Below are 7,606 nucleotides of genomic sequence, written 5' to 3' on the forward strand. Positions count from 1 at the left end.
AGCTTACATTCTAGATCAGTGATCCCCAACACTTTTGGCACCAGGGACCGGTTTCATGGAAGACCAGTTTTCCACAGATTGGGGGGTGGAGGGGTGGTTCATGTGGTAATGCGAGTGATGAGGAGTGGCAGATGAAGCTTTGCTCGCTCGCTGCTCACCTCCTGCTGTGCGTGCCTGTTCCTAACCGATACCAGTCCACGGCCCGGGGGTTGGGGACCCCTGTTCTAGAGGGGAAGGCAGAAAATAAGCAATAAATATGCTGAATAAGTAAATTCTAGGGAAAGTCTGGCACACTAGAGGAGTCCAGATAAGGCAGCTAACCCTGCCTGGATGTGGGGTCAACAGGGGGTGCCTACGTTGAAACTGGAACTATGAGTAGGCATGGACCAGGTAAAGCATGATCAGAGACTTGCAGAAAGAATCTGGGGCCCAGGAAATATTCCTGTGAGTGTAGGAAACTGAACATAACAATAAAATAAATGCCGATTATTTACCATCATGAGAGAGTTTCCTTAGTTTCTTGTGGGCAGCTGTGATAATTATATTGTCTGAGATGACCTAGAGTGTGTAGAGATCTTTTGAATCCAGAAAAGCAGCTCTCTGCTCTCCCTAATCCCAACCAGAGCAAGGCATCGATAATCTTAACCCTCCAAAATCACCCCATTTAGCTCCTGGGTCACCTTTAATTCCTGATCCTGTGCACTAGGGAGCTATGGCGCTATGGAGGATTTATGCAGGGAACAGACAATGTTTAACTTATCTGTTAAGAAAATCACTCTGCCTCTCTTTGGAGGATGGATTGTAGCAGGGAGAGATCAGAAACTTGCAGGAGGACAGGTTACCATATCAATACCTATCTATTTCTTTCCAATCCTTCCCTAGTCCAAACCCTTGTTATCTTTCACCTGGACACCTGAAAAAAAGCCCATTCAATGATCTAAAGACCGCCCCTAAAGTAGATTCTCCATTTATTAATTCAGCAAATATTTATTGATTACCTACTATGTACCAACCTCTGTTTGAGACACTGAGGATATAGCAGTGAACAAAATAGAAAACTGTCCCAGCCCCTATGGATATGACACTATTGGGGAAGGGAGACAAAGGAATAATTAATGTAATTTCAGGTAGTGTCAAATCCATGAAGAAAATAAGTCAAGGTGATGAGCTAGAAAATGATGAAAGAGTGTGGCCGCCAGCCTCTAAGATGATCCAGTGATCTTCACACTTTGTATAGCCCTTCTTTGTTTGTTTTGTTTTTAATTAATTAATTAATTTATTTATTTATTTTTGGCTGCATTGGGTCTTCGTTGCTGTGTGCAGGCTTTCTCTAGTTGTGGCGAGCGGGGGCTACTCTTTGTTGCGGTCAGCAGGCTTCTCACTGCGGTGGTTTCTCTTGTTGCGGAGCATGGGCTCTAGGCATGTGGGCTTCAGTAGTTGTGGCATATGGGCTCAGTAGTTGTGGCTCACAGGCTCTAGAGCACAGGCTCAGTAGTTGTGGCACATGGGCTTAGCTGCTCTGTGGCATGTGGTATCTTCCTGGACCAGGGCTTGAACCTGTGTCCCCTGCATTGGAAGATGGATTCTTAACCACTGTGCCACCAGGGAAGTCCCTGTTTTGTTTTGTTTTTTAATTTATTTGGCTGCGCCGGATCTTAGCTGCAGCACACGGGATCTTCGTTGCCATGTGCAGGATCTAGTTCCCTGACCAGGGATCGAACCCGGGCCCCCTGCATTGGGAGCACAGAGTCTTAACCACTGGACCACCAGGGAAGTCCCCTGTATAGTCTCTTGCCACATCCAATCAGGACTGCTCTGTGTGACCAATAGAATGCTGTGGAAGTGACAGAATGTGACTTCCAAGGCTGGATCCCAAAAGACATTACGACTTCCACCTTGGTCTCTTGAATCACCTTTTCTGTGGGAAACTGGCTGCCACATTGTGAGGACACTCAAGCATCTTTGCGGAGAGGCCCACGTGAAGAGGAACTGAGGCCCTAGCCAACAGCCAGCAACAGCTTGCCAGCCACACAGGTGAACCTCCTTGGAAGTGGGCCCTCCAGTCCCTGTCAAGTCTTTGGATGATCCCAGCCCCAGCCCAAGGTCATGGGAGACCCCGAGCCTGAACCACCCAGCTAAGCCACTCCTGTAGGATTCCTGACCCACAGAAACTATGTGTGATAATACATTTATTGTTTTAAATCGCTAAGTTTTGAGGATGTGACATGTGAGTAGTAATCTGAGTAACAAGAAGGAGTCAGCCATGAGGTCATGAGGAGGAGGGGTGCTCCAGTCAGAGCGGATAGCAAGTGCAAAGGCCCTGAGGCCGGAGTGTGCTTGACACGCTGGGGAAACAGCCAGGAGGCCAGTATGGTTAGAGCAGAACTAAGCAATGGGGAGAGTGGGAGGAGAGGACGTCAGAGAGAGAATGGGGGGCAGGGGTGGGTTATTGGGGTCTGGTGGGCCATAGTGCGTAATGGGAGCCAGTGGGAGAATTTGAGCTGGGGTGTAGCATGATCTGATGTATGTCTTTTGAATGTGGTGCTGAGGGCTCAGTGGAAAACGGACTTAGCAGCTGGAAGATTTTTTAATTAATTAATTAATTTGGCTGCACCGGGTCTTAGTTGCGGCACGTGGGATCTTCATTGCCATTGCCACGTGTGGGATCTTTTAGTTGTGGCATGCGGGATCTTTTAGTTGTGACATGCCGGATCTAGTTCCAGGACCGGGGATTGAACCCAGCCCCCTGTACTGGAAGCACAGAGTCTTAACCACTGGACCACCAGGGAAGTCCCCGGAAGAGGTTTTAAATGAGCATCAAGTGACGTTTCTCCCCAGCTTAAACCCTCCTATGAGGGTGAAGATCTTCCACAGCTTTCCATCACCCTCCAGAACCATGGCTGCAAGGCCGGCTAGGCCAGGCCCCTGTTGACCTCTGCTCCTTCCTCTCCTACTGGGAAGAGCTTGGATTTTATGGAGGGAGAGGCAGGTTGGGGGGTTAAACTTGGGGAGGGAATTCAAATGGGCTGTACTAGATAGTCTGCCTGCTGGCAATGAGCGCTAAGCATTAAATGGGCTTAAATGGGAACTGAAAATATTTGAAACACATTTTTCACATTTTTGGCTGATGTAAGGTTGTAGGCAGATGAGAAAGGAGAGAAGAAAAAAAAAGATTAAAGGGTCATTGCAGAGAAAACAAATCCTCTTTAAAGAGACAGAGCTGGCCAGTTGCCTCTGCACTTGTGATTCCATCAGTGGTTCTAAAACGAATCAATCGGGAGCTTTAAGAAAAACATTAATGCTCCAGCCCCATCTTGGAGCAACATAGTCAGGACCTGCGGGTCGGAGGGTGAGATCAGGCATTGGTATCCTTTTACAGTGAATATATTTTTATTCATCACGAGAAAAGAAAATATAATTATGTGATGCAATGGAGGTGCTCCAACACTGCAGTGGTAATCATACTGCAATATGTAATTGTATGTATAGATCAATGTGTATCAAATCATCACAGTTACAATACAAACTTATACAGTGTTATAGGTCAATTATATCTCCATTTTTTAATTTTTTTTTTTTTTTTTTTTTTTTTTTGCCACGCCACGCAGCTTGTGGGATTTTAGTTCCCTGACCAGGGATTGAACCTAGGCCCTCGGCAGTGAGCGTGTGGAGTCCTAACCACTGGACCACCAGGGAATTCCCTAAACATTTTTTTTTTTTTTTAAGATTTTTAGAAATTTCATGTAATGCCTGAAACATTTATATTAACACATTTCCATACAAATAACCCAATGAAAGTTTAGTATTAGTTGTTTTGTTTGTTTGTTTGTTTTATACTGCAGGTTCTTATTAGTCATCAATTTTATACACATCAGTGTATACATATCAATCCCAATCGCCCAATTCATCACACCACCATCCCCACCCCACCGCAGTTTTCCCCCCTTGGTGTCCATATGTCTGTTCTCTACATCTGTGTCTCAACTTCTGCCCTGCAAACCAGTTCATCTGTACCATTTTTCTAGGTTCCACATACATGCGTTAATATACGATATTTGTTTTTCTCTTTCTGACTTACTTCACTCTGTATGAGAGTCTCTAGATCCATCCACGTCTCAGCAAATGATTCAATTTCGTTCCTTTTTATGGCTGAGTAATATTCCATTGTATATATGTACCACAACTTCTTTAACCATTCATCTGTCGATGGGCATTTAGGTTGCTTCCATGACCTGGCTATTGTAAACAGTGCTGCAACGAACATTGGGGTGCATGTGTCTTTTTGAATTATGGTTTTCTCTGGGTATACGCCCAGTAGTGGGATTGCTGGATCATATGGTAATTCTATTTTTAGTTTTTTAAGGAACCTCCATACTGTTCTCCATAGTGGCTGTATCAATTTACATTCCCACCAACAGTGCAAGAGGGTTCCCTTTTCTCCACACCCTCTCCAGCATTTGTTGTTTGTAGATTTTCTGATGATGCCCATTCTAACTGGTGTGAGGTGATACCTCATTGTAGTTTTGATTTGCATTTCTTTAATAATTAGTGCCTAAACATTTTTTTAAAGAATATATTTTTATCAAGAACTGACTAAAAAAAAAAAAGAAAAGGGACTTCCTGGGTGGCGCAGTGGCTAAGAATCCGCCTGCCAATGCCGGGGACACAGGTTCAAGCCCTGATCCGGGAAGATCCCACATGCCACGGAGCAACTAAGCCTGTGCTCACAACTACTGAGCCTGCGCTCTAGGGCCTGCAAGCCACAACTACTGAGCCCATGTGCCACAACTACTGAAGCCCACCCGCCTAGACCCCATGCTCCGCAACAAGAGAAACCACCGCAATAAGAAGCCCGCGCACCGCAATGAAGAGTGGCCCCTGCTCGCCGCAACTAGAGAAAGCCCGCTTGCAGCAATGAAGACGCAACGTAGCCAAAAATAAATAAATAAATTTATTAAAAAAAAAAAAAAAAGAACTGACTAGATGGGGACTTCCCTGGTGGCGCAATGGATAAGACTCCGTGCTCCCAATGCAGGGGGCTTGGGTTTGATCCCTGGTCAGGGAATGAGATCCCACATGCATGCTGCAACTAAGAGTTCACATGCCACAACTAAGGAGACTGCCTGCTGCAACTAACAAGCCCACGTGCTGCAACTAAGGAGCCTGCCTGCCACAACTAAGGCCTGGTACAACCAAATAAATAAATATATATATATATATATATTAAAAAAAAAAAAAAAAGGAACTGACTAGATGTCAGGGACTGTTCCAACACCCATGGACACAACAATGAACCCAATGAACCAAGGAGATAAATGATCAGCTTTGGTGGCAGGACATTTCAGAGTGTGGAGGGGAATTACAATGTCAAGTTGTGAAAACCACCAATAAGGCATTTATTCAGGTTGTCCTTGAACAAGATTTCAACATTTTGTCCAACCAGGTGTTCACAGCCCGTCTCTCACCCTCTGCTTTGCTCTACGCAAACTTAAGTCTGGCTTGTCTCCTCCCCCCAGGCCCTCAACTGTAGCTTCCCTCACTTCCGAAGGACTGAAAAGTGGGACATGCCCCCTCATCAGCTTCTCCTGAGAACCCGCTGACCCCAGGAAGACACACTTCCTGTGTGTCTTGCAAACCACCGTGGTTACTTTTCCTCATCTAGGCAACTTCCCCTTGACTGCGAAACCCTCTTACCCTAGACAAGCAATGTCTTTTTCTGTCTGATTTTTGAGATGCTTGCAGATTTTTTTTTTTCGTTTTTTGGCTGCACCACACGGCTTGTAGGATCTTAGTTCCCTGACCAGGGATTGAACCTGGACCCTTGGCAGTGAAAGAGCGGAGTCTTAACCACTGGACCGCCAGGGAATTCCTGCTTGCAGATTTTGGAGCTCAGAGCATTCTCTCTACTGCAGTGGGCTTTTTGAATAAAAGTAACTCAGTTCGGAGTATTTGACACCTCCAGAAAGTCCTTGTGTGTTCTTCATTAGGTTACTTCCGAGATACCTTCTACTTTTTTATCACTCTTGGGAAGGTTATCTGATTTTCTGTTAATTTCCTGGTTGGCTATTGCTGGTATATAGCATTTTTCTTGACTAAATAACACCTCTCCACTTTTTATCCTCCCCACACCCAGGTATTCTCTTCCTTGTAAAAATGACTTCAAGGATGTACTCCAGAAAGTGAACATGTGAATCCAGGGAAGAGGAGGCTATGGGTTGTGAGGGTTTTACATGTGAGGGAACAAGGTCTCCCTGTGACAACAATCTGAATAACTTGCTTTATGAGATTCTGGGTAATACTTATTTTCTTCTTCCCATTTTTTTGGGGGGAGGAGGGAGTTTTCCAAAAATTTTACCATTAAGATTGCTTTGGGGACTTCCCTGGTGTCGCAGTGGTTAAGAATCCGCCTGCCAATTCAGGGCACATGGGTTCGAGCCCTGCTCCGGGAAGATCCCACATGCCGCGGAGCAACTAAGCCCGTGCGCCACAACTACTGAGCCTGCGCTCTAGAGCCCGCGTGCCACAACTACTGAAGCCCGCGCACCTAGAGCCTTTGCTCCGCAACAAGAGAAGCCACCGCAATGAGAAGCCCGTGCACCTCACGAAGAGTAGCTCCCACTCGCCGCAACTAGAGAAAGCCCGCGCGCAGCAATGAAGACCCAATAAATAAATAAAATTTTTTAAAAAAGATTGCTTTTGTAACCTGGGGTGGGGGGTGGGAGAGAGGAGAAATATCATTTTGGGGTTTTTTCCCAGCTTTATTGAGATATAATTGGTGAATAAGATTGGGTTTAAGATGTACAGTGTGATGATTTGATATACATATATATTGCGAAATGTGTATCACAATATAATGTTAGCGCCTCCCTCACTTCACACGGGTACCATTCTTTTCAGTGTGTGTTGAGAACATTTAAGATCTGTTTTTCTGTGCTTTCACTGCCGAGGGCGCGTGTTCAGTCCCTGGTGGGGGAACTAAGATCCTGCCAGCGGCGTGGCACGGTAAAGAAAAAAAGTTAAAAGATCTACCGTCTTAGCAATTTTCAAGTATACAAGAGAGTACTGTTACCTGTACTCATTAGATCCCCACAATGCATTCATCTTCTAACCGGAAGTTTGTATCCTTTGCCCACCTTCACCTATTTCCCAAGAAACGTCATTCTGAAAGCAGAAATGTCAGGGCAGGCCAAGCCACAGGGAGTGGCTGGGGCCCTTCCCATTGCCCCCTGAGCTGTTCTGTTCCCTATGGCTTCCTAGATGTTTGCCTCGGCTTCAGGGTCCTATCCATCTCTGGACCTGGATATCCCTCTGGTGGACACAGACTTTCCGCCCACTTGTGGTAAGGAAGAGACATGAGGAGATGAAACGGAGGGGTTTGAAGGCTCTGGATGGGAGCCTTGTTCTCCCTGCCCCTCAGACCCCACCTAACCCTGAACTTCTCATCCATCTCTCTGCTAAAAGCAACTCCCCTTTCTGATCTCACGACTTCGCCCCCCAGGCTGCCAGACCTTCCCTCCCTCCACCTTTGTGTCTCCCTCTGGGATTCTTGGGGGTCCCCTCACACAGTTCCTTCCTTTCCCTCCCACTTCCTTGGCCCCCAGCCTAT

This window comes from Eubalaena glacialis, chromosome 18 (genome assembly GCF_028564815.1).
Source record: "Eubalaena glacialis isolate mEubGla1 chromosome 18, mEubGla1.1.hap2.+ XY, whole genome shotgun sequence".
Lineage (NCBI taxonomy): Eukaryota > Metazoa > Chordata > Mammalia > Artiodactyla > Balaenidae > Eubalaena > Eubalaena glacialis.